We start from the raw sequence: 27,909 nt of genomic DNA, 5'->3' as shown, positions 1-27,909 counted from the left end.
TTGCAAAGGAGATATGGCATGGCAAACCCAAGGTATTAAATGTAAGAGTTAAACTAAAGCCCCTACTTAACTTGGCCAGAAATTGCAGATCTCTTTAAGGAGTTATGGGTAGGACTGAGGGTTGTTGGTTTCTTGTATGTATGTATATATATATATATATATATATATATATATATATATATCCTGCTGAATTCTGGTAGAACAGCAAATCCTGGATTGTGAAACAAAACAAACCCCCACCCACAAGTGAAATCTGAATTCTCTAAAGTCAACAATCAGCAAAGGCAAGTAGAGTGCCTTGCTGTGCCTTGGCATATTATTTTCTGTCTCATCACTTGGGGTTATTTAAAGGGATAGGGAGAGGAATTATGAGCAGAGCAGCCCATGCCCTACGGCAGGAATTGCTTATGGCTGCTTGAAAAGCACATTTTAATGCCCCTTCTGTGAGGTTTAAAAATAACTAATCCAATTTAAACCCTCGGATGAGATGGGACTTTGCAAGCTTAAGTTTGATTTGCAGGAAACTATGACCTGTCATATTCATGCTTAAGGTGCATTGCCATCCGCAGTTTATATGCATAATCCTCCATGGATTAGTTTTAGCCATTGGATAAAGAGGAAAGGGAATGTTTCCTGCCAGATATATGGTGACAGACCTTAGTAGGAAATGGTCCCTAGCCAAGCTACAGGATTTCTGAAACAAGATGAGAAGCTGACTTACTTGCCATGTGTTGTTCACTTCTGTGAGCGCTTTTTGCAAGCCTTGGTTTGGGGTTCTGAATGTAAGAGCCCTTGATCAGACCACAGGGCGATATAGTTCAGCATCCTATTCTCACAGCGGCTAATCAGGTCCTTCCCTCCAAGCAGGACATGAGTGCTATAGCATTCTCCCTGCTCATGTTTCCCAGCAATTCAGACATCCTTCCTCTGATACTGGACATTATACTAGTACCCATTGACAGCCTTATCCTTCGTGATTTCATCTAACCCCTTTTAAAGCCATCCAAGCTGGTGGCAATCACTAAATCTTGTGGGAGCAAATGCCATCGTTTGACTGTGTGGTGGTTGAAGAAGCAGTTTCTTCTCCGGGGCCAACTGTATGTTGGCTATTGCACTGTGTGTCTCATTGTCTCTACCTGACATCAGCAGCTGGTAGGGTAGGGGAGACACACTGTGTGATGACAGCATAAGGTGCATTGCTTGCAGTAGATACCACAGAGAATAGAAGGAAAAGAGACCCAGATCTGCAGCTGTTCTTATATCACCCGTTCTGATCCTTGGCCCAAAGCCAGTTTGTAGAGTTAGATTCGGCCAACTCCAACTGTCCCTGGAAGACTGAAGGGAATTATTTCTGTACACGCTCTACCTTAGGAGTGGCTGAATTTTGGTGCCTTTCCTTTCCTTCAAGGGGACGAGTCTGCAAAGTAATATAAAAATACATAAATAATGCAAAAATATCTGTGTTAGCAGTTATGCACAAAGAAGTCAAATGCACTGGCTTCCATTTAGTTTCTGAAAACATTTCAGTAATTTGTTTGGTTTTATATGTGTGCGTTTAAAGCCTAAATAATGCAGGAACATGAAAAATACAGGAAGGTGTACTACCTAGGAGAGGTCCACAGCTACCTGTTACAGAGGCCACTTTGACATGTAAGCAGCATAATAAATAACAATAAAACATTGGATATGATTCTAAAGCAGTAAGGGCCCGGCTACATATCTCTATGACATTTGAACTGTTCGTTCCCACATGGCACCTCTGCCATAGCTGCTACCCAAGTTAGACATCTTAACCATTATTACCCTTTGTTCCATATATAGTCAGCCACTTTGACAATGCCAGAGAGGGAAGAGATGGCTACAGTTGCTTAGCAACCATAAAAAACAGTCCCCAGACTTCCCGACTGAAGCCTTCACTAAGCAACTGAAGACAGGGGGAAAGAGTGGGTTGCCCCCAAACTAAAAAAAAGGTAGCGTTCTGGTTTTTGTCATATTTGTTTCACTAGTGTAAAAACTCCTATGTTAGCATAAGACATGATGTGTAAATCCAAACCTCACAACCAAGGATTGAAAACCATGACTCAGGAATTTGAAGATGAGGCATTATGCACAAGCCACAAGGGACTTGAATCCCTACCTCCGTCAAAGCCTTACGGCTGTAGCCCTAAATTATGAGATTTTCTACAAATACCATGGTCTCTTACTAAAGAAATTGTGGTTTGGAACTGAGCTGGAAATTCAATTAAAAACAGAGTCTGCCTTCCTTGCAAATAAAAAAAATCTGTTTCATGGGTTTCCAGTGCAAAAACGGACCATGCCTTAGAACAGCAAAGACTAGGAAACCACAGTGTTCTTGTACAATGAGGGAAAGTAGTATTTTAATCCACCTCAATGAGGAGGAGTCTGATGTTAATGTGTGATGGAAACGTGTGGAAGTATACAGTATTTTGATTACGAAGAGATAAGTGGTATCCAAAAATTATATCCCTGGTGCCTTATTGATGGCTTCCACAAGAGCCTGAATTTGCATAATAGACAATATTTTGGCCTGTTCGGTTGTGTTTATGTGTAGGTGTTATATAATGGAAGATGAGCTTATTTTTTGACTATAGAGCTAAGGCAGTGAGGTAACCTTACCTTACCAGGCCATGAGGTCACTTTGGGCTAATTGCCAGGATTGATGATTGATTCATGGGTTTACAGGATCAAAGCCATGAGAATGACAGGGACTAGTGCTTCTCGAGCTAATAATAGAAGAGGACAGCTTGCCAACTCTTTGACATACCTTAGAGTGGTACGTGATGATGCCATTGGTACTTCTCCTGGCTGACCACAGAGACAAGGGTGCCTGTTATATTCCAGTGCTCAGATAATATAAATTTGGGAGACTGGAGCACTATAGAGACCAAGAGACCAGAATGTAGATCTCAACACAGACAGAGGTTCCAACCCAGACCTTGTGAACAGAGAGAGACAGAGAGAATCCTGCTCCAAGAATGACCTTTCATAAGAATGGAATGCTCTGGCAAGGGTTATGCTATGATAGTGCTTAAATTTGCCTTATTGATTGTGTATATGTATTTTATGTCTAATATTTGTTGTGTAGCTAATACAGTTGCTAAAACGTCACCCATATCGGAAATGTTGGTTTTTGCAAAACAACAACAACTCAACAACTTTTGTGTCCGCATTTTCAATTTGTGAAATACGGCAACCCTATACCAAATGCAACCTATTATTGCATGGGGGCTAGAAAGGACCGTCATTTCCTAAGACAAGTACTTGATGAAGATATGGAACAGAGTCCTTGGGTGTGTTTTTAGCCTCCTATTTCCACTAATCCTTGGAATCCTACAAAAGATACCAGCACAAGACAGTTTCATTAACAGAGCCCCACATTGTTACCATCAGCTTTTGCTTGTTAGATTTCTCCACTTGGCAGAACAACATTTTGAGGGCCTACCAGTGACAATGAGCCCCCTATCCCAATGTAAGGGCCAAGTCCTCTATTACTATGTCCACATGTTGAATCTAAATGCATGGCAAATCTAACTCTAACTCAAAAGAAAGCCAAGAAGTCCTTCTGGGTGTAAGAAAACCTTTTAACCAAAAGGGAAATATACTTCAGGAAGTTGATTTTTTTTGCTCAACACCATCGTTTTGACCCTATTTCAAGTTCTATGCACATTGTTTTGCACCATGCTCTGCACTTGAAACATGTATGCCTCACCCCTGCAAGTCTGTATGACAATTATTTCAACTCTTCACCCTCCTGTTGACAAATCATTCATTTAATTTTTTTTTATAATGATATTTATTAAAGTTTCACAAAAATACATGAAAATACAAAACAAAGAAAAAAGTATAAAGTTTTAAAATACAGCAAAAAAGTAGAAAATAAGAAAAAACGTACAAAATAAAACAGTTAAAAACACAATAATGTTCCATAACCTATCTTCCTTACTCTTATTTCCCCGGACCTCCTTCTTTGTATTCCAATTCAATTTGTTGGTTCAGCAAATCCTTACCATTAATCTTTTACCCAATTGTTAACCTTTTTTTTCCATGTCTCTTAAAGCATTACAGCTAAAAACCTCTTAGTTTCTATCCAACATCTTCCTAAAGTTCCTTAATTTTGCAATATTTCTGTAAATAGTCCTTAAGTTTCTTCCAGTCTTCTTTCACCGACTCTTCTCCCTGGTCTCGGATTCTGCCAGTCATTTCCGCCAATTCCATGTAGTCAATCACCTTCATCTGCCATTCTTCCAAAGTGGGTAGATCTTGTGTCTTCCAATACTTTGCGATAAGTATTCTTGCTGCTGTTGTAGCATACATGAAAAAGGTTCTGTCCTTCTTTGGCACCAGTTGGCCGCCAATGCCCAAGAGAAAGGCCTCTGGTTTCTTCAGAAAGGTATATTTAAATACCTTTTTCAGTTCATTATATATCATTTCCCAGAAAGCCTTAATCTTTGGGCACGTCCACCAAAGGTGAAAGAATGTACCTTCAGTTTCTTTACATTTCCAACATTTATTATCGGGCAAATGATAAATTTTTGCAAGCTTGACTGGGGTCATGTACCACCTGTATATCATTTTCATAATATTCTCTCTTAAGGCATTACATGCCGTAAACTTCATACCTGTGGTCCATAACTGTTCCCAGTCAGCGAACATAATATTATGTCCAACATCTTGTGCCCATTTAATCATAGCAGATTTCACCGTTTCATCCTGAGTATTCCATTTCAACAGCAAGTTATACATTCTTGACAAATTTTTAGTTTTGGGTACTAACAATTCTGTTTCTAATTTTGACTTTTCCACTTGGAAGCCTATTTTCTTATCCAAATTATATGCCTCCATTATCTGATAGTAGTGGAGCCAATCTCTCACTTTATTTTTTAATTTTTCAAAACTCTGCAATCTCAATTTATCTCCTTCTTGCTCCAAAATTTCCCAATATGTCGGCCATTTGGCCTCCATATTGAGCCTTTTCAGAGCTTTTGCTTCCATTGGTGACAGCCACCTTGGGGTTTTATTTTCCAATAAGTCTTTGTATCTTATCCAAACATTAAACAATGCTTTCCTAACAATATGGTTTTTGAATGCTTTGTGTGCTTTGACCTTATCATACCATAAATATGCATGCCATCCAAATACATTGTTAAAGCCTTCTAGATCCAAAATGTCTGTGTTTTCAAGAAGTAGCCATTCTTTCAGCCAGCAAAAAGCTGCTGATTCATAATAAAGTTTAAGGTCTGGCAGGGCAAATCCACCTCTTTCCTTGGCATCAATTAATATCTTAAATTTTATTCTGGGCTTCTTTCCCTGCCAGACAAATCTAGAAATATCTCTCTGCCACTTCTTGAAACAGTCCATCTTATCTACAATTTGTAATGTCTGAAACAAAAACAACATTCTAGGCAATACATTCATCTTTATCACAGCAATACGGCCCAGCAACGAGAGTTTCAAATTTGACCAAATTTCTAAATCTTTTTTCACTTCCGTCCAACATTTTTCGTAATTATCTTTAAATAAGTTCCCATTTTTGGCTGTCATATTAATCCCCAAGTATTTCACTTTCTTTACCACATTCAATCCTGTCTCATTCTGAAACCTCTCTCTTTCAATCGGTGTTAAGTTTTTCTCTAAAACCTTAGTTTTTAACTTGTTCAATTTAAAACCTGCCACCTGACCAAATTCCTGAATTAATTCTAAAACTCTTTTAGTACTAGATTCTGGCTCCTGTAACGTCAATACTAGGTCATCTGCAAATGCTCTCAGTTTGTACTGTTTAGCTCCGACCTGTATGCCCTTAACCAACCGGTCCTTTCTAATCATGTTTAACAAAACCTCCAGGACCGATATAAAAAGCAGTGGGGAAATTGGGCACCCCTGTCGTGTCCCTTTTTCTATCTTAAATTCTTCCGTAACCACATTATTTACAATTAATTTAGCCTTTTGTTCAGAGTATATTGCACCTATACCATTTTCAAAACCTTGGCCTACCCCCATCCCATGCAGATTCTTCTTCATAAAACTCCAAGAGATATTATCAAAAGCTTTCTCCACGTCAACAAATATCAATACTGCTTTGGTGTTTATATTCACTTCTAATTTTTCCAAAATATCAATTATATTCCTCAAATTATCAGACAAGTGTCTTCCCGGGAGAAAGCCCGCTTGGTCTTTATGAATCTCTTTCATCAATACTTTTTTCAATCTCTTGGCCAAAATGTCTGCAAAAATTTTGTAATCCACATTAAGTAACGATATAGGGCGATAGTTCTTAAGCTGAGTCTTTTCAGTCTCTGTTTTCGGTATAAGTGTGATATACGCCTCTTTCCACGATTCTGGTGCCCTTTTCCCCTCCAGACAAATCATTCATTTAAAGGCTTCTGTAATCTGAACTCACTAATTTGTTTAGTGATGTCACCAAAGTTCATGCTTATCGGGCTCATAATACAGTTTTGTTCCGTTAAACATGCTTGGCTGCATTGTTAAGTGAGCATCATGTCCCTGACAGTTCTTCAGATGAAAAATGAGCCAGAGAGTTTGTACCTTCTCCTTTTTCAGCACTCAATAATGGCACTATCCCAGGTGTTAGGTATTTGGGGAAATATAAATTTCCCAGGATGTTTGAGTCATTAGTATTGTAGCTGTGGGGACGGAATAGAGGTCTCCTAACAATTCTCATCATCCTTAACAGTCCCCAGGAATCTTTGTGGGAAGCCATGACTATTTAAAGTGGTATGATACTGTTTTAAATGTATAGTACAGATGGGCCACAGTCCAAAATTCTTTCAAACATGGGTTCTTTTTGGGTTGCAGCCACAGTTAATCCTACTCAGAGCCGTTAAAATTAGTGAATATGAGTAACTTAAGCACATTAATTTCAGTAGATCTACTTTATGCGGGTGGCGCTGTGATCTAAACCACAGAGCCTAGGGCTTACCAATCAGAAGGTTGGTGGTTCAAATCCCCGCGACGGGGTGAGCTCCCATTGCTCGGTCCCTGCTCCTACCAACCTAGCAGTTCTAAAGCATGTAAAAGTAGATAAGTAGGTACCGCTCCGGCGGGAAGGTAAACGGTGTTTCCGTGCGCTGCTCTGGTTCGCCAGAAGCAGCTTAGTCATGCTGGCCACATGACCCAGAAGCTGTATGCCGGCTCTCTCGGCCAGTAAAGCGAGATGAGCGCCGCAACCCCAGAGTCGTCCGCGACTGGACCTATCAGTCAGGGGTCCCTTTACCTTTACTTTAAGTAGGACTAAGTTGAACAGTACATCCCTTCATAAGAACGGAGGTATGCTGAGCTATAAGAGAACTGCACCTTTAGTAAAACTTTGAGCACTGGAAGAATTCATCCTTACTTAAGTGTGCAGGAGAGATTTAAGCAGACAGTTAATTTTCTATGAAGGGAATTAGGTTTCTTGGCTGTGTGTAGATGGGGCGGGGTGGTACAAACATAGCCAAAGAGGTATGTGTTTATAGGATTAGGCACTCATGAGGTGGGCAGGCCCAGGTTCAGGCAATGTGCACCCTTGATTTCTAAAGGAAATGAGGGTATTTTTAGCTGTTCTCTGCTGACAGATCCAGTTCCTGGGGACAGGAAAGAGGTTGAATATAACACCATCCCTCAGGCTGCAGGGGCCTGGGAGATGTAGCCTAACTACTACAGCTGAGCTAGCATTAAGCATGAAGAAACATTAGAAAGGATTGAGTGAAAGGAGGAGGGTGAGCTTGAAAGGCATATCTTACAAGTCGGTCAGTTAAAAGAGAGGGACTGCCCTTTCTTAGGCCCAGTTCCAGAAAGCAGACTCCTCTTTAGTAAAAATATTCATCTGACTTACTTTCCTCTCAGCAAAGAGATTAGGTAAAAATAGCCTGCCCTACCCCCATCGACCCTCTCTCACACATACACAGACCAGAGCTCTAATATGGCCCTTCTCTGTAGAGACTGAGCAAGTTTTCCTCACTTAGAAAGGTTTTTTGCTGCTTCACTTCTCTCAGGAGCGTCAGAGTCACACAGCACAAAGAAAGGGCAATGAATTATCATCCACCTCTTATGATATTAACGACTCTCTTAACAAAATTCCAGCTGCATTTCTTAATGGGCGTACACTTCCTTCAAGGAGTAAAACTGCAATGGCCTCTAGGTTTTTCAAACAGACACTACACATTTATTTTATTAATTTTTAATTCCATGAATTACACTCACAATATTGTTTGCATTATTCTGCACAGCTCATGATAAGGAGAGGTTTACAGTGTTGTAGTCACTGCCTTCCAATAGTTTCACGTGCACGGAAGTCCTGTGGGTATTCATAAATATGGGAGAGGCAGAAGAATCACAGGGATTGAGTTCATAGGAGAGTGTGGAATTTAATTACAGTCTTTTATGGACGAAAATAGTGACCTTGACCAAGTGAATATGGTATCCTCCCTAACCTGCTTGGCATATATTATGGCTGTGTGTCCTACTTTATTTGAAGAGCTGTCTGATCCAAGCCTGATTTAAAGATAAATAACCATAAGAAGAGAAAGCAGGGTAGAGGTGGGGAAGAAATTACATTCACATTTTAAAATGCACCTACTTAATTCACCCTTCCCAAACCACTGTGCAAACTAACATGCACCTGTCCTTCAAAATCCTCACTTCTGTAGTGCAGTTTTCCAACAAACAAAAGATGCATACAAAAATGTGTATATTAGAGAAGAGTGCACACACCAATGCATATATTAGTGGAAAATACTTCAGGAAAATGCAGTACACTAGGGGGAATTGCTTGCAAACTATGTATATTAGGCAAAATTGCGTACAAAATGTATATTCAAAATGGGTCTGATTTTTCATGCAGAGTTTTGGATTTTGTTTTTGTTTTTGTTAAAGCAAACTGTACAGAAATGGAGAGGGCTGAATTTAAGGTTTTAAAAAAATTAGAATCTGAGAAAAACTAGAATTCACAGATTTGTCCATCTCTAGAGAAGGGGTCTGAAAGTTGCAAATCAACCATGTGCACCTTGGTAGCAGACTGAGCAGGTACACACAGGTCACTTGGTCGCTGTCTTCCACACTATGATGAGATGCTTTTCTTTCTCAGTTACAGTAATTATTTCTAACTTTGCATCTATACACATATAAATTAGCATATAGTATCTTATGCAAATGTGTTTACTTTTGTCCTCTTTTTATTTTTATTTTTGAGTGACTGTCCAACTTCCCCGGTATCAGCCCCCCATACCTCCCCACTCCCACCCCCTGGAAACCAATAGCAGCCGACATCACATCTGATAGCAGCACTGATGAAAATGAAAGAAATGAAATTTATAAAGCATGGGAGGCATCAAATAAAGAATTTGACCAGTGGAATGCCAAAACTTTTGATATATTGTAAGACTGGTATTATCTTCATTTCCCAAGAACATCTAATGATAAGGTTCTCCATCCAGATGACAGATAACCATGGGGCTGCTAACTATAGCTGAAGAGGCAGGCTCTTGTGGGAACCTAGTTATCTTCTTGGATTCCAGTTCCTAGAAGCTGTTATCAGTGCTCTGAGAATTTATCCTGTTCCAGGTGATACAAACATACTAGCACTGCCTGGATAGCTCAGTTGGTTAGAGCATGGTGCTGATAACACCAAGGTTGCAGGTTCAATCCTTGTATGGGTCAGCTGCATATTTCTGCATTGCAGGGGGTTGGACTAGATGCTCCATTGGGTCCTTTCCAACTTTATGATTCTATTATATCTACCACCACCACAGGATTTTATTATTAGTACTATAGCCCTCCTAGCCTTGAGCCATGCAATATCTGGTTCTCAAGTAACTAATGGAGAAGAGCAATTCATCCTTTAAAATATCAGGGTGTATGCATTCCAGCTTCGCTTTTAAAATAATAAAAATAGAGCTAAACATTTTCAAAGCAAATGTTTGTGAGCCATTGCTACAGAAACACCTTGCATTCACTTGCCTTAAAAAACGGGTGGGGGGATAGGTTCGTTTTCATGCCAGGGTGGTAATTCATAAACAGTCAGTCTGTTAAAAAAAAAAAAATAATAACAGCTTTTAGAAACTTTTCATATGAATATGGTGTAGTGCAGGTTTTTTTGGGTTTTTTTAGGTGGGCTGCAATACTCACAATTGTTTATTTTCAAGGCAGTGTCCAGTAGGTGCTTGAAATACGCACATTGCCACATAGCGCCTGAAACGGCAATGGACATACAGTAGTCGTTGGGGCAAGAATCACAAACTGTCCCCGCTTGCCCCAGGTACAAAATGTGCTTGTGGTGAACTGGGCATGTGGGTGGCTCATCATGAATTTCAGATCCCAATTTTTCAGTTATGCTCCTGCTGTGAGGGTTTAAGTGATATGGGAACTTTTAGTCTCAAAACTGAAGACAAGCCCAATTGGATCAGACACCCAGGATCCATCTGTTTCAGAACCTTGCTTCCAGGAGCCATCACTGAAATGCTTCTTGGAAGCCCATAAGTGGGGTGTGAAGGCATCAGTCTTCCCCATTGTTTGTCCTCTGGAACCTGGCCCTCAGCGGATTCCATTGGACGATCATAGCTAATAGCCTGTTGTTATTATTAAGAGCCATTCACAGAACTGGTTTATCATAAGCACTCTTTGCCCTCAGAATGAAAATGGGCAGGTTTGCCACAAGCCCAAGGGGCTGTGTGAACTGGTTCTAATTTCAAAAAGGCGCCTGCTATTAACCTTTTTAAAAAACACAGCAGGAGGTTGAGTGATCACATATCATATGTCATTTGACCCTTAGACTTGTGTAGTGCAGTAATTTCATTTGAGGCTCCCTGGGCAAGAGGCTTTGTTATAGGGCAGCTAGAGCTCAGGCCCTTCTTTTTCCGACATGTATCCTCTGTTTCCTTATTCTCCATCGCCATCTTGCTGCCGTTTAGAGATCAGCACCTATTGAACTAGAATGCCAACCGGAAAGTGACATTATTGTAACATGCGCTTTATTTTTAAAGTGAAAGGCAAATACAAAGCAGTTTAACAAGACAACAGGGTGGCCGTGTGTCCTACTTTGCAGAGGACACTCCTCTCTCCAAAGGGCCATCAGACATCAGCCCTGTTTGAGAATGCCCTCTGTCTGAAGGGCTCAGCCGTCCAACTCTGATTTAAAGATGGAGAAGCCATGAAATTTACTATCCACAGTTTGTACCTGGACAGCAGACTGAGCAGGTGCACAGGTCACCTGACTACTGTCTTTCCCCACAATGCTGAGATGTATTGTATTTCTATTTAAATTATAGTAACGATTTCTAAATTTGCATCTATGCATATAAATTAGCACATCCTAATTTTATCCAAATCTGTGTCCTCTTTCGCTCTCTTTTGTTTATGTGTTTCTTCTTTTTTGGTGATGTGCCTGATGCTGAAGCATCCGTATGGCCAGATCACTGCAAGCACTTGGGCGCAAGTAGCCTGTTCTATCAGAGCATGTCCATCCACAATTTAAATCTCACTGAGTTCATCTGATTACTTCCTTTAGATTATGCTTAAGATGAAAACTTAAGGCTGACATTCTTTTCAATATTTTAAACTTAGCTCCAGAAAGAAGAGGAATGGGGGAAGAGTCTGCATGCATTTGTTACAAATCTGTTAATCACTTTTGTATCCCACAATAGTAGCAAGGCCCAGTAAACAGGTAATGTACATTGGGATCGCAGAAATGCAGCATAGAGCAGACAATTTCCATCTGGAAGCAACCAAGGAAGATAATTTATTAAGTTATTTAGGCATTTCACAAAATTTCCATATAGCTTGATGGTAAAAAAACCAGCCATCAAAGTGAGATTTCAAGGACTTTAACAACCCCCATTTGAAGAAACTATTTGAAGGGGCTCTTTTCTCCAGATCTCAACACATGTGGAAATTACTTGGAGACTTTAAAAAAAGTACATAAATATGGCCTCCCTCCACCCCCTGCACTCAATACCAATGTCCTGGCAAGACCTCTGTGACAGACTCCCTCACGGAAGATGGGAGCTGGATTTTCTGGGTGTTCAAAAGTTTCAACTCTCCTTGTTAGAAACTGTTTGTGGTATCATTTCTTTATTATACTGCAACCAGTGTTTTACTTGTGTGAAGGATGGCCTGTGTCCACTTATTCCTCACACCAAGTGGTTTGAAATATGAGGAGGCACTTCTGAAACAAACATAGACTTTTTATTTAATTGCACTCAGTGAGGTTATGCATGAGAGGCACAATTCTTAGCTTCAGGCAAACACACTTTACAGAAAACTATAAAACCTTATTCAGTACTCTTATTTAAAACTTGTCTCAGGAAGGACGATTTCCACACTAGCTATAAATATTACTACACCAGCAATGCTCTCTGAGGCCCTTCTAGTATTCTTATTTTCTCTCGGGGAATTAAACCAGGTTGCCTTGCATAGCCAACCCCAATCCCTATCTCTCCCAGGTCCCTAACTAGGCACTTTTCGAACCCCAATTGATTCCTGTCTGACAGTTTAACTGTAAAGTTCCAATTTTTATACTCACCAGCCTCTTCTGATTGGCTGCATTCTAACCAGCTCTGATTGGTTGCTGGGTCACTAGGAGGCTGACCCAGGGTGTGTCCATCACAACCTTTTTTTCATCAGAACTTCAGTGTTGTTAAGTAAGAGTCTTGTATAATATATGTGTGCTATTAGTACTATTATTCAATTTAAAATGGATATTGGCTTCTCCCTGCACACACATGCACCCAAAGCACAAGCCTCCATTGTGTTCATCGTGGAACATGATAACAAAAGGCTGGTAGCTTTTGCTCTTATGCTCTCTTCCTGTATGGAGTGGATTTAAAGGAGTGCATTCAGAGGTACAGAAATTCCTGAATGCATGCCCACAACAGGAAAAGGTGGTGAAAGGCAGAGGAGTAGTTAATGAGGGAAGGGGCTAAAATACACAGCATGGACCACCCCTGGTGTGCATGGGAAACAGTGGAATACCTGTGAAAAGTGTAAGACATACGCCTCACATGCCTATTTCACACACTGACAAATCAGATAGGAATGAACCAATGGACCCATTCTGGAAACAGCCTTCATTTTAAAAAGTCACATTTTAGTCTGCAATTGTGATTCAAAATGGCAGCTGGCATCCAAATGTTGATGAAGAGTGCTTTCCCCCACCTCAGGAACCCTCACGCCAAGCATTCTGATGATATCTCAAGAGGCTTCCAAACACACAGAGAACAAACCAAGCGACAGACAAACCCCTCCCCTCACTAAATGGCAGATAACAAGCACATGATCCAGAAGTCAAGGTTCCATGACCAAAGCAAGAAATGCATAAGTGAATGGAAGCCTTAAAGATGTTCCAACAGTTGACATACCCCTCCTGCTAAGCTTTTAAAGGTGAGGCAGGGAGAGCTCACTTGTGGGACTCTTTCACCCTGTAAATCTGCTGCACACACTCATGTCTGCTACATCTGGGCAGTTGTGTTTGATCTCACACCCATCAAGGCAGTGCCTGACTTTCAGTGACAACACTGTCCTGCCCTTCTGCCTCCAGCTCCTCCTCCACCACCATGAGCCCCTCTCTCTGGCTTGTTGAAGTCTTCCCCGCTCCCTGATGAGGCTCTGTACTCCACTGGAGGGGTAGAAGAGAAAGCCAGGAAATCTGCCTCTCTCTCTCTCTCTCTCTCTCTCTCTCTCTCTCTCTCTCTCTACCTCTCTCTCCCTCTCTCTCTCTTTCTCTCCCTGTCATACAGAGTCACAAGCAGAGGACCTCTTTCCTACACCCTTGGGTGCCAGCCTTTCAGCCCTCCGTCTGCTCCTTTGTCTTCCTCCTCTTGGTCCATCTGAAGCTGCCAAACCTTGCCAGGTCCTGATGGAGCCAAGGCGTCCATCACAAGACCTCCTGACATGTGATATATATGAACTTAGTATAATATTCTCCTGATAACTAACTACTTTGGAGTACATTTGACCCCCAATGGCAACAACCTTTGGTTGAGCGATGTGCTCCAGGGCCTCTGGGACTGGTGGGTGGCAGGGTGTAGTCCTTCTCTGATGGAGAGGATATTCAGCTGTAGGTATCTTGGCGGCAAGACCCCAGTTGGGGTCTCGGGTGGCAGTTTTAGACCTTGGTTGGTAGTCTATGCAGTTGGTTTAAGAACAGCTTAGTTTATGAACAACGTGGATTAAGAACGCTGCAAACCTGGAAGTAGGTGTTTTGGTTTGCGAACTTTGCCTTAGAAGCAGAACATGTTAGCTTCCTGTTGAGTGTGTTCTGTTTGTAAATTGAGTCCCCCACTGCTATGGGAAAGCACACCTTGGTTTAAGAATGCTTTGGTTTAAGAACGGACTTCCAGAACAGATTAAGTTCGTAAACCAAGGTACCACTGTAGTCTATCTGTGAGTCAGGGGCAGCATATTGATGCACCCCCATGCGGCAGCATTTGCAGGGCCCGTTAAAGGGTTGATTGTGGGAGTCACTGGCCCTATAGCGGCGGCATATAGGTCAGACTCCCGGCTTTGGTGAACTGGGAGGGCACGCTGTGTAAGTTCATGCTTTACAGTCCCCTCCCAGTTCACCTGACTGCCCTGCGCATCCTCAGCCCCTGTTGGGTATGAGAGGGATACCTTCCAAGGCCTAAGCCAAGGTTCCTACACCTGAATTTAATAAAGTTGTGGCCTAATTTTAAACCCATACATTATTTCCATATCTCATTTCTGGGTGGTGGGTGCCAGGGACAGGGTTTAGTGTGGGGGCTCGCAATTTCCAGTATGCTGAATGATATAATCCCAGATCTGTTGTTGCCAAGGTGAATTAGTTGTGGAGCTCTTATCTCATGAGAAAATTGCATATTGCATACTATAAAAGTTCTGTGCCTCTGCCTTAGTTCTTTCCCACAGATTCTTTTCTTGCATATCCCTCCAGTTTCCACATGAAGGCACCACCACACCACATAATACTCTACTAGAAGCAAACAAGAACTAGCAAGGCAAAGCTCTCTTATATCGGGTTTTTTTCCAGCACAGTCATTGTCTGCGTTCAACCAATCAGCTGAGAAAGCTGCTAATCCCCATGTAATATCTCAAACTGAAGAGCCTGTGTGATCGTTTTTTATAAAAGTCTATCCATGAGTTCCAAGCATTATGCCGGAAACAGCCCTCACAGTTTCCCACAGAGGGGGAAAGCCAGAGGATTCTTTTTTTTTTTTTAATAATTTTTATTAAAGTTTAAAACAACATAAAACAAAAAAAACAGAAAAACTCACATAAAAATAATACAAAACTTAACAATAAAAACACAAAATACAACAATTAAAAACAAACTCTCTTTTCCATTTCCAATTTTACATGACTTATTTTCTAGACTTCCTCAAACCTCCCTCCTTTGTATTCCAGTCCACATTGTTTGTTCAGCAGTTTCTTTTCCACTTTTTTTTAATCCCAATCTTTAATTTAGTAAAATATTAAAATATATAACTTCAATTTTTTTTTTTAAACCTAGTCCTTGGTCTTAATATCATATAACTTTAAAGTTTTCCCTTTTAATATCAAATTTCCATAACTTTAACCTGTACAGCTGGAAACCACTTGTTTTCAGTCCAACATCACTCTAACATTCCTTAATTTTGCAATGTTTCTGAAGATAGTCTTTAAATTTCTTCCAGTCTTCCTCCATCGACTCTTCTCCCTGGTCACGGATTCTACCAGTCATTTCAGCCAGTTCCATATAGTCCATAAGTTTCATCTGCCATTCCTCCAGCGTGGGAAGTTCTTGTGTCTTCCAATACTTTGCGATGAGTATTCTTGCTGCTGTTGTTGCATACATAAAGAAAGTTCTATCCTTTTTTAACACCATTTGGCCGACTATGCCCAGGAGAAAGGCCTCTGGTTTCTTAGGGAAGGTATACTTAAATACCTTTTTTAGTTCATTATATATCATTTCCCAGAAGACCTTAATCTTTGGGCACGTCCACCAAAGGTGAAAAAATGTACCTTCAATTTCTTTACATTTCCAACATTTGTTATCGGGCAAGTGATAGATTTTCGCAAGCTTGACTGGGGTTATGTACCACCTGTATATCATTTTCATAATATTCTCTCTTAAGGCATTACATGCCGTAAATTTCATACCTGTGGTCCATAACTGTTCCCAGTCAGCAAACATAATGTTATGTCCTACGTCCTGTGCCCATTTAATCATATCCGATTTTACCGTTTCATCTTGAGTATTCCATTTCAGCAGCAAGTTATACATTCTTGACAAATTCTTAGTATTGGGTTCTAACAATTCTGTTTCTAATTTTGATTTTTCCACCTGGAAGCCAATTTTCCTGTCCAATTTAAATGCCTCCATTATTTGATAATAATGAAGCCAGTCTCGCACTTTGTTTTTTAGTTTTTCAAAACTCTGCAATTTCAGTCTATCTCCGTCTTGTTCCAAAATTTCCCAATATTTTGGCCATTTGACCTCCATATTGACCCTTTTCAAGGCTTTCGCTTCCATTGGTGACAGCCACCTTGGGGTTTTATTTTCTAGCAAATCCTTATATCTTATCCAAACATTAAATAGCGCTTTCCTGACAATGTGGTTTTTAAATGCTTTGTGTGCTTTGACCTTATCATACCATAAATATGCATGCCATCCAAATACATTATTAAAACCTTCCAAGTCCAAAATGTCAGTGTTTTCAAGAAGTAGCCATTCTTTCAACCAGCAAAAAGCTGCTGATTCATAATAAAGTTTGAGGTCTGGCAGGGCAAATCCACCTCTTTCCTTTGCATCTGTTAGTATTTTAAATTTTATTCTGGGTTTCTTGCCCTGCCAGACAAATTTAGAAATATCTTTCTGCCACCTCTTGAAACAGTCCATTTTGTCCACAATCTGCAAAGTTTGAAACAAAAACAACATTCTAGGCAATACATTCATTTTTATCGCAGCAATACGGCCTAGCAGTGAAAGCTTCAAATTTGACCAAATTTCTAAATCTTTTTTCACTTCTGACCAACATTTTTCATAGTTATCCTTAAATAAGTTCCCATTTTTTGCTGTCATGTTAATCCCCAGGTATTTAACTTTCTTAACCACTGTTAAACCTGTCTCATTCTGAAACCTCTCTCTTTCAAACGGTGTTAAGTTTTTCTCTAGAACCTTGGTTTTTAATTTGTTCAATTTAAATCCTGCCACTTGACCAAATTCTTGAATCAGTTCTAAAACTCTTTTAGTACTAGATTCAGGCTCCTGTAACATCAATACTAAGTCATCTGCAAATGCTCTCAATTTATAGTGTTTAGTTCCGACCTGTATACCCTTAACCATCTGGTCCCTTCTAATCATATTCAGCAACACCTCCAGGACCAAAATAAAAAGAAGAGGGGAAATTGGGCAACCTTGTCGTGTCCCTTTTTCAATTTTAAGTTCTTCCGTCACAACGTTATTTACAATTAGTTTAGCCTTTTGTTCTGAATAAATTGCACTTATACCATTCTCAAAACCTTGGCCTACCCCCATACCCTGAAGATTCTTCTTCATAAAATTCCAAGAAATATTGTCAAAGGCTTTCTCCGCGTCTACGAATATCAACACTGCTTTAGTGTTTATATTCACTTCTAGTTTTTCCAAAATATCAATTATATTCCTCAAATTATCAGACAAATGTCTTCCTGGGAGAAAGCCCGCTTGGTCTTTATGAATCTCTTCCAACAGCACTTTTTTAAATCTCTTCGCCAAAATATCTGCAAAAATTTTGTAATCCACATTGAGTAATGATATAGGGCGGTAGTTCTTTAGTTGTGTCTTTTCAGCCTCTGTTTTTGGTACAAGTGTAATATATGCTTCTTTCCACGACTCTGGTGCCCTCCTCCCCTCCATTATTTCGTTGCAGACCTCTTTCAATGGTTGAATTAGCCATTCTTTTAAAGATCTGTAGTGTCTAGAGGTCAAGCCGTCTGGTCCTGGAGATTTACCCAGTTGCATGTTTTGAATGGCACCTTCTATTTCCTGTTCCGTTATTCTGTCATTCAAAATTAGTCTCTTTTCTTGAGATATTTTTTGAAGTCCATTTGTTTTCAAAAATTGGTCTAAGTCTGTTTCTTTCACTGGCCCTTGAGTGTATAGTCTTTTAAAATACTTCTGGAAACAACTTCTAATCTCAGCAGGGTTCTGTATATTCCTTCCTTCCACTTCGAAAGCCAGAGGATTCTTAAAGGAAGCGCACACCACCTCGCTGTGAGTATGCAAGCCCCCAATTCAGTGCCAGTGCTGAGAGGTGCTAGAAGACAAGCTTGTCTTCTACTGCTCTGGAGGGTAGGGCTCAAACCAATGGCTTCGAGTTACAAGAAAGGAGATTCTGACTAAACATCAAGAAGAACCTTCTGACAGTAAGAGCTGTTCAACAGTGGAATGATCTCCCTCAGGAGGTTGTGGACTCTCCTTCCTTTGAGGTTTTTAAGCAGAAGTTGGATGGCCATTTGACATGGATGCTTTAGCTGATACTCCTGCAATTCAGGGGGTTGGACTAAATGACCCTTGGGGTACCTTTCAACTCTACGATTGTGTGATTCTAAGACTACTATTCTCCTCACAGAGATACAGTTTCCAGAGTGGTTTATTGGTCAAACCTTCTTCCCAGGGAACTCTGGAACTGGAGCTCTTTGTGGGGAATAAGGTCCTTTTCAACTGAAGAGGTGTACCAAAAAGGTTATATGGTTCATATGGCTTTAAATGCCTTTGGCACAAGTTTATCATTTTCTCCTTTGTATTCTCACAGTCTTTTAACCTCTTCATACATTACCTCCTGACATCTTATCTAATTCTGCCATATCATCTTTTCACTCAAGAAGACCTGTGTAAACATTTTTAAAAACATTGTTCTGATCTGTTCCAAATCACAACAGATACTTTTAAGACCAGGGCCAGCCTAAGCACAAAGCTATCACTTTAGCTGCTATACTTCTGAGAGGAGGTTGTTTTTTTCCTCCAACCTCCATTTCTATCTGCTAATAAAAATTACAGAAGGTGGAGCAGGTACAAAAAGATCTAAACTGGCATATGTACAAATTGTTTGTGACAATTATACAAAAAGTATACAGAATACAGAAATAAATCCAAATGCAGAAGAACTAGTTTTTTGCCTAGCTTTAAGTCCATAGACTGCAATGGGGCTGTGAAGGTATTGTTTATATAGTGCCCTAGCCCCCTTGTACCTAGTGTTGCTTGGGAATTCTAAGAAACCAAAATATTGCTGCAGTTTTGAAATCACTGGTTAAGGTCAGTGCAGTTTTTAAATGTTCAGTCTGTGATCTTGATTCAAAATGGCATCCAAACAAAACTACTCCTTGAACTCAGGAACCATCGTGCAAAGTTTGGTTATTATATCTCAAGTGCTGTCCAAATGCATAACAAGAAAATAAACAACTTTCCAAAATATATAGTAGATTACAGTGTACACACACAAGATTATTTTAGACTGCAATCCTAACTATATTTATCCAGGGAGTAAGCCCCATTGAATTCAATAGGACTTACTTCTGAGTAGGCATGGTTAGGATTGTGCTGTAAGCATTTGTGCCAGGGGTGGGGAATATGTGGCTCTCCAGATGTTGCTGGACTTAAACTCCCATCAGTCCCAGTCAGCTGGCCAAAGGTCAGCAATGATGGGAGCTGTAGTTCAACAACATCCAGAAGCCCAAAGGTTCCTTATTTCTGGTTTACACAGTGCTAAACTTACAAAAGCCAAAAACCCCTGAATCACAGCATCTTGTTGCTACATTCAATCAGAGCTTTAGGAAAAGAGTGAGTCATGGGAACACACAAAGAACCTTGCAAATGAATCAGTCAGTGGAGTTCCTGTAGAAATTCATTCCTTGGTGCTGGGGCAAAGAACTGGCTGTGATTCCTTTTGAGCCATTGCTGCTCCTCTGTAATGTTAAGGGAACAGTGAGTTTCTTCTGATTGCTGTAGACCACCCTGAGATCCTACAGCATGAAGTGTGATTTAGAGATACTATCAACAACAACCTTTGGGGGCCTGGGGGTACATTTGGAATCTAATAAACTGTCATAAGCACCACAAAATATCTATTCCACGGGGGCAGGGGGGACACACACCTGGTAATGCTCAGAACCCCCGTCGCCCAAAACAGGCAACCTCCCAACCAGCCAACAACAAAACACAGCCCCAAACCCTTCAGTTTAAATAAATAAACAAAAGTTATGTGGAATAAGAGTCATTGGTGAGCATCAATAAGGAGTGCTTTGATGCGCAAGGATGCCACATTAGGGATCCCAGTACTGTTATGTCAAAATTGGGATAAGATCCAGATGAATTATAGCTCAGTTGGTTAGAGCATGGTGCTGATAACACCAAGGTTGCAGGTTCAATCCCCAAACAGGATGGCTGCATATTCCTGAATTGCAGGGGTTGGACTAGACAATCCTCAGGGTCCCTTCCAACTCTACAGTTCTATGATTCTATGAATAGAATAAGGCTCCAGCCTGCAAAGAATCCACATAATTTCACCATAGGAAGGGCTGCATTTGCCACCAGCCATGTTCTATCATGTAGTTAGCATAATGTTTGATTCTTCTACCTGCACCTTGCGATTGTCCTGTTGCTCAGCTCAACAAAGGTCTCGCATCAGAAGCATGTGATTATAGTTGAGAAAGTATATCAAACCAATTGTCCCTGATGCGCAAAATCTGAACCTTTAAGCAGCCATTTTTCAATGCAGTCAACATGTCGCTTGATGCCACATGAGAGCAACAAGTGTTTCTCAAAACGATGCTGCAAACTGACCCAAAGCTATGGTGCCTTTTGCCAAAATACCTAGTGAGAATTTTTATAGCCAGCATTTCAATCTGACCAGCCCATAGTGCAAAGAAAATGCAGAAGCAGCCTGCCTCACGGGTACAGAGGTGTGGGCTGACAGATGGAAGAGCCATGGATTCTAGACTGTTGAGCTGCAGAGGAATAGAAAAAGGACAGGCATCGTATCTCCTGAGAGCACAACCACCATCTAGAGAGCTTAGGCAAAGTCGCTTTTTTAGAAGCACTTCAGCAGTAAGTTTTGTGCCCCCAAAGTAAGTTTTGGGCTATTTTAAGTTATCGGTTTTTGCCACCCAGTTTACAATACAGACTGTTTGCCCAACTCATGCCACTGTAGCATACTCAATCACCATTACCAGCTAAAAGCACAGCTGAGTCATTCTTTTTCTCAATTCAGATTGAAGCTGATTTGGGGGGGGTGCATCAAATGAAATGACAGGACATATACAAGATAGATATGGATTGAGGCCAATATCCATTCCCAAACCAGCGCTGCGGGCACAATGGATGCAGAGTTAGTGGGAGTGATTACACAGCCCTGGTCTTTTGATGCTACTGACACTGATATGTGAGCTCCAAGAAGTAAAAAGATCGGTTAATGATCCAGGAAACAGAACCCTTAAAACAGTTTTGAGATCTGCACACAAAGAGCAGCAAAAGAGAGAAAGTTGGTGGGGAAAAGCAAATAAAATCAAAACAAACAACTGAAACAATGTAAAGTCTTTCAAAAACTAAATCATTTTAAAATTCTGCTACCAGGTGAAACCAGCAACTGAGTCTGCTAAGCCCAGAGGGGTCTCTAGGAGTGGGGGCATGGCAACAGCTGGCTGTTCATCTGTTGCCTGTTTTTGTTTTTAAAGAATGATTTGTAATCAGACCGACTGAAATAAATGAAACTTCAATTAGTTATTATTTCAATTGGCATTATCCAACCAAGAGCAAATCTGGATCCAACCCATTTTTTATTGTTTGGTATTTGAGTTTCTCTTACATCTTGGGAATCAGGGAGCAGCAGAACAGCAGTAGCAGGTTATTATTATTATTATTATTATTATTATTAATTCATTTCATTTCTATACCACTGTATATTTTTAAAGGGGGGGTCTCAAAGCAGATTACAACACATTAAAACATTAACTCAAACAATCCGGAACGAAACATTACTTAAGAAATGTGGTGGTGGTGTTGCTTATTTGACAGTGAAAAACCAAGGCTGCATCAGTAGCTAGGAATTTTGATGGCGCCTCCATTTTGAGAAGCAGTCTACTTCTGATTACCAGATGATCAGTGCTGGATTTACGTATAAGCTAAACACACTATAGCTTAGAGTCCCACTCTCTTGGGGGGCCCAAAAAAATTAAAGGAAAAAAGTGTTTGCATTATTAAGTTTGTTATGAATAAAAGAATCATTTTAAGTTAGAGCTTAATAATTATTTCACTATTAATATACTTCTTAATTGTATTTCACTATTAATATATTTCTTAACTGTATTTCAGTTCAACAATTACTTTGATAAAATACATATTTTGTTATGTGCAAATGGCTTTAGATACCTATTAGGTCCATAAATTACTATATAGCACATATTCAACACAAAAAACAGCGACAATTTGCTGTTGACAAAGGACAGCTGGACATATAAAGGCCCCATTACCTTCAGTAGCTTAGGGCCTCATCAAACCTAAATCTGGCCCTGCAGATGATGGGTACAAAATGATGGGCAAGAGCTTTTTGTCCTGCTAAGTCCTTCCTGTGCGCATCCCATAGGAACCAAGGAAGTTGCCTTATCCAGAATCAGACCAATGGTCCATCTAGTTCAGCGGTGTCTACACTGACTGGCAGAGGCTTTCCAGAGTTTCAGACAGGAAACTCTCCCAGCCCCACCTAGAGATGCTGGGGACAACATTTGGGACCTTATGCATGCATGGTTAGGTTTTTGAGTCACCCCTGTGCTGGAAAGGAATTCCTCTGCATCAGAAAGGAAGTTGAGGGTTGAAGGCAAGCAGCAATCCTTGGTCAACTGGTAGCTGAGATCAGTGGCAGGAAGCAGCAGATTAGTCATCACCCAAGGGCAGGTTGATTTGTTCCATTTCTTTTTCAGTGTGATTAAGGAAGAGCACTCTCCAGTCTGTGCAATGCATAGTGTTTGTGTGGATTTGTCAGAGGAGAGAGGGAGAGTATTTTCTACATACACATAGCCTAGGGTTGCCATATTTCCAAAAGTGGAAATCCAAACAAAGGTGTTGAGCTTCTTCTGTATCAGAAGAAGAAATTTGTAGTTTGTCTGCTTTTAAGCAACTTTTCAATACAACTAATCAATGTTACAGTATCTGTATTTTAAACCCCCCCCCCTTTTAGTATCAAAAAAAAGTTTTCCTGTGCGTTTTTGTGTGCACTGTTTGCGTGTGAATGTTTGTGTACCCTTACAGTGAATATTTTCTCTCTTTTTCTCTCCTTCTGCAGCTCATAAGTAAGGGATAGCTCAGTCAGTAGAGCATGAGACTCTTAATCTCAGAGTTGTGTGTTTGAACCCCATGTTGGACAAAAGATTCCTGCATTGCAGAGGGCTGGACTAGATAATCCTTGTGGTTCCTTCCTACTCTATGATTCCATGATCAGGGCTAGAAAATACCCAACTAAAAACAAACACTGAGTAATTTATAACTTAGATGTTGGGGCTTTAAGAGAGAAAAGATAGATATTCTAAGACTTGGGATGAAATCATAAGTACACGCACACAAATTAACTTCTACTCAGACAGCAGGCACATTGCTGTAAGCTTTCTGACTGCTTCAGTGCTGCAGATTTCATTTCATTTTTATGTGACCATTAAAGAACAATACAAAACAATATTAAGATTAACAAAAACAAACAAACTAAGCCCTGTTGAATTCACCCACACACTCTCCCCATCCCTGTAACTCATAATCTTCCTGTGCTGTTGTGGAGTATATAAATGCAGCTCCTGCCTCTGAATTTAATAGCAGCATGGTGGGGACTTTTTTTTTGTTTTGCTTTTGGCCTTCATCTCTGCCAGGCAGCTGTAATCTAATCGCACTGCTTTAGCAGCCATCACTTTTCCTCCCACACTGTCACATATGCCATCACATTGCATCACAGATTCCGAAAGTATGCCCAATAGGTGTAATATGCTAGGATCTTTCTCTGTGACACATCCACAGATTTCCACTGCTTGCCTTTGTTCTACGCATTCAGAGAGACCAAAATAACAAAAGCAGACAGGCGGCAGGATCCACAGGGGCAGCAGATCCCGGTGTCGATATTTACTCCCCGCCCCCCTTGTTCTTGATGTAGATCTTCACTCACCCCTTATTCCATGGCAGGGAGGGGGTTGCCATTTTGTGGTTCTCCTCAGGTGCCAAAATGTCTTGGGCCAGCCCCAGCTGTGTGGAATGAATTCATACAGCTCCTCTTCCTCTGATGTTTACTGCCTGCTAACTAGCAAGTCAGACTGTGTGCCTCTCAGAGGTTGCCAGCCTTTGAGGTCCTGTGGTCACATTTGCAAATCTGGGGAACTGTTGCGGATGCCCCTACACAACCCACAACCAAGCATACAGCACAACCTATCCTACTGGCTACAGCAGAATGCTTCTTCCAAGCCAAAATTCAGTCGGAGAAGGGAGACCTCTATGGGCACATGTGTACCTGCTGGCACCATGTTGGTGATCCCTGGCCTGTTAGGGTGTGGTTTGCTCTGGAGCAGTATCTTACATATTGCTGCTGCCATGTGCTCGCAGTTGTCATGACTCACTCTGGTACTGCATGTTTTTGTCATCTCTATTGGCAGCTAAAATTGGCACAAACATGTCTCCATTGCTTTCAACATCTCTGTCTTGCCTAGTCCCTGAAGAATCACCAAAAAAAATCCTTTAAATTCTGGCTTGATTTTTTAATATATTTTTTTAGTATTGTCTCTCTGTAACTTAAGTATGTTAGCATATTTATACATACAATTACTAAATCAAAGCAGATAAAAAGACATCCCCTTAACCCGGAGACTTTGAGAAGCACAAGAATAGCTGAAGAATATATTGCTGCCTCCATAAAATCAGCACAGTACAACAAACTGATCAGCTGATGTTTGTGCCCCACCCAAAAACTGATTTGTGTCCTGGTATAGACAACCAAGATGTTTGTTAAAAGATAGGAAGGGCAGTTGGATGGGATAAGAGAAAGTCTCAGAGAAAAGCAAAATATAAGCATGCTAGTTTTCCTAGTCTAGAGAAGGAGACATCTCAGCATGATGAACCTGTTGACCAGTATATTGTGATAATGAATCTCCTAGATAGTCTTTATCCCAGGTCAGTGACCATGAGCTTATATATAGTTCTTCCTTTTCTCCCTGAAATTCATAATCCCTCCCAAATGAGTCGACCAGGATAAATCCATGATCAAAACAGAACTAGTCAATGTGGAGACCCAAGGCTTGCAGTGCTCCTGCATCCACAGTGAGATGATCCAAGGAGGGAGGGAAACCCAACTTTATCTATTCTGTGTTGCAGCCTTTTTGACCCAGACTAGTTAATGTATATGGTACAGAGCAGGACCAGATTGCCATAGAAAATGAACTCACTAGCTAAGGCATCTCCTGAAGGCTGGTGTAGTGAGGACAAGGTAGAAACTGGGTGTTCCTGCTGCTACGAGAGCCAGCTTTTCACTGTGTGAATTTTAATAGGATTCATTTGTCAGCTGAGAAATGCAAGTGAATCCAAAGTCCCACATCCCGTCTTGAAAAAAAAAAATAGCCACAAGCATCACTGTCAACCTTTAGCTGAACAGCTTCCAGAGTAGTCTGAGAGATGACAGATTCCCATCAGTCCCAGGCAGCAATGAATTATAAATACACCACCAGCTCTCTGCCACCTGACAGGGCAGTCCTTGAGTCCTACGACTTGTGAGGGAAGGAGCTGTCAACTCTAAATTTGTGCAGAGGCACATGTTATATAAAATGCATTAATCTTTGACCCCTTAATCGATCGCCACAAGTGTAGCGTGGCCAAGCCAAATCAACCTGAAGGAACTACATCAATGTGTGCTCAAAATGCTTATAGTGCAATCCAACCCCTTTATAATTAACTGGAGTTTTGCCATGGAATGCCATGAAGAGTGGGCTGTGAGTTAACCAACATTAGACTAGCTGCAGGAATCCCTCTCAAACAGGCTTACAGCTGAGACATCGGCAAAGGGGGCAGCCAGATAGCATAAATGGATAGGGAGGAAGTTGTGTTTCTTTCCCAGTGTTTGTGTGTGTGTGTGTTTCAAAGCAGCACGTGTTAGAAGATTCTTTTAAATATTTAAAATTCAAGTGACTTTTCAATATCACAGGCAAATTACCATATCTATAACCAAGTGTAATACCCAACACTAAATTAAACACAGATTTAAAAATGATGGTGGGGGACAACTTGGGGGGGGAAGGGTTGAAGACCTTTAAAAACATAATTTGCTACAGGTGTGAAGGAAACACTGCTTCCCCATCTCCATACTCCCTCTTACCTACAGTACAATTTTTAAAAAATTGTTTTAGAATGTTATTTTGTAAACCGCCTTAAGAATTTTGGCTGAAAGGAAGTTATACATAATGCAAAATAAGTGTATATAAATATGTGGTAAATACATACAGCCATGACCACATTCACACCATATTTTTAAAGAGCTATGATACCACTTGAAACAGTTATTGCTTCCCCCAAAGAATTCTGGGAGCTGTAATTCGTTAAGGGTGCTGAGAGTTGTTAAGAGGCCCCTATTCCCCTCACAGTGCTGTGATAATGTGTTTCCCAAAGTTCCTGTGAAGAGGGATTGGTTGTTAAACCACTTTGGGAACTGTAGTTCTGGGAGGTGAATAGGGGTCTCAGCACCCTTAAGAAACTACAGTTCCCATAATTCTTTGGAGGAAGCCATTACTTTTTAAAGTAGCATTATAGCGCTTTATATCTGTGATGTGAATGTGGTCACAGAATGAAAAGGGGGTTGGCCAGGATATGAACAGGATAAGCTCCAAAGTTAGAAATTGAATGTTAATCCTATAATGAGGCATGCGGGCATAACCATACTCCCTCCCTTGCTTGCATTGCTGCTGACAGCAGTATGCTCATTGAATGGGCTGAGGGTGCAGGATGCTGCTCGTTGTTAAAGCTAAAGAGGTCTCATTCTGGTCAGTGCCAGGATAGTATACTCATATAGGCCGCTCTTGAAGGAAGAGTAGGATATAAATGTATGAAGACAGAGTCTGACAAGATGAGAGCTCCCCCATTAATTCAAAAGACAGATCTTCAATTAAATTACCCTCATAATGAGAGAAGCTCCCAAACTGCTTATTTGCGGGCTTTTGTAGCAATATGTATCTATCAAGGCACAAAATGCTGAACCCTTCTCAGATCTGACAGTCCCGTATCTTCAGGATATGAGAGTCCTAGGTCTGCTAGTACCATGCTGAGAACTTAATTCATGTTTTATTTTGGGATTTTGCAGCCCTACTGTTCTTTCTGGTGCAGCAAACCAGATTTGTCAGCATGGTCCAGTCTTTCTTTTTTTCCATAAATAGCCTCCTCAAGTAGAGAACGTTGGAATATTAGGCAATGGTAACAATCCACCCATAACCAAGGCCCTTTCTTATCACTGGTTGGATAACGCTTTTGGTAGGATTGCCAGATGCCTGAGACAGGCCAGAACAGCACAGGAAATTGCTACCTTATACAGTGTCCAGGCCAACTATAATGTTCCAGAATAAACTAGTACACATATTTTGAAACCATTTTGGAGCTGTCAGTCACAGGCCCTCCTGGCCTTCATCTGTGACTGCTCTGATTCGCTTCCCTGACTGCAAGGCTGAAGTTAGTTTCTCTTACTTTCCAGTGGTGCCGAAGCCTAAAATAAAGTACAGATATTTGCACACCTCTGATCCCCTCAAAAATATTTGAATCATGTCCAAATTATGTCTCCTTCAAGATATCCTAGCATTGTGTCCAGACCAAACCATTTTTGCATAAGGAATTTTCACAGTGTCCCAATTCCAATTATATTCTTACACTTACCGTATTTTTTGCACCATAACACTCACTTTTTT

The 27,909-nt window shown here is 40.7% G+C and overlaps 2 long non-coding RNA genes across 6 annotated transcripts in view; both read right to left on the bottom strand.

The window, feature by feature from the left end:
- The window catches only part of LOC308472419, a 67,520-nt gene that overhangs the window by 13,911 nt on the left and 25,700 nt on the right, over positions 1–27,909 (bottom strand). The gene's annotated exons all lie outside the window — the stretch shown is intronic.
- On the bottom strand, positions 168–12,507 carry LOC308472418. 5 transcript variants are annotated; one of them, XR_013983488.1, is made up of 6 exons: positions 11,053–12,507; positions 10,144–10,206; positions 9,976–10,040; positions 8,221–8,511; positions 2,786–2,956; positions 168–1,417 (listed from the first exon to the last, which is right to left on the bottom strand). It is a non-coding gene; the product is annotated as an uncharacterized lncRNA (long non-coding RNA). The 5 variants fall into 5 exon arrangements; XR_013983484.1 differs by having other exon boundaries at positions 10,144–12,507; XR_013983485.1 differs by having other exon boundaries at positions 2,786–2,896; positions 10,144–12,507.

Source organism: Podarcis pityusensis (assembly GCF_964106645.2).
Source record: "Podarcis pityusensis genome assembly, chromosome: 2".
NCBI classification, from domain to species: domain Eukaryota; kingdom Metazoa; phylum Chordata; class Lepidosauria; order Squamata; family Lacertidae; genus Podarcis; species Podarcis pityusensis.
Note: the sequence above shows the minus strand (reverse complement) of the source record. Positions and strands in the feature narration are given on the sequence as shown.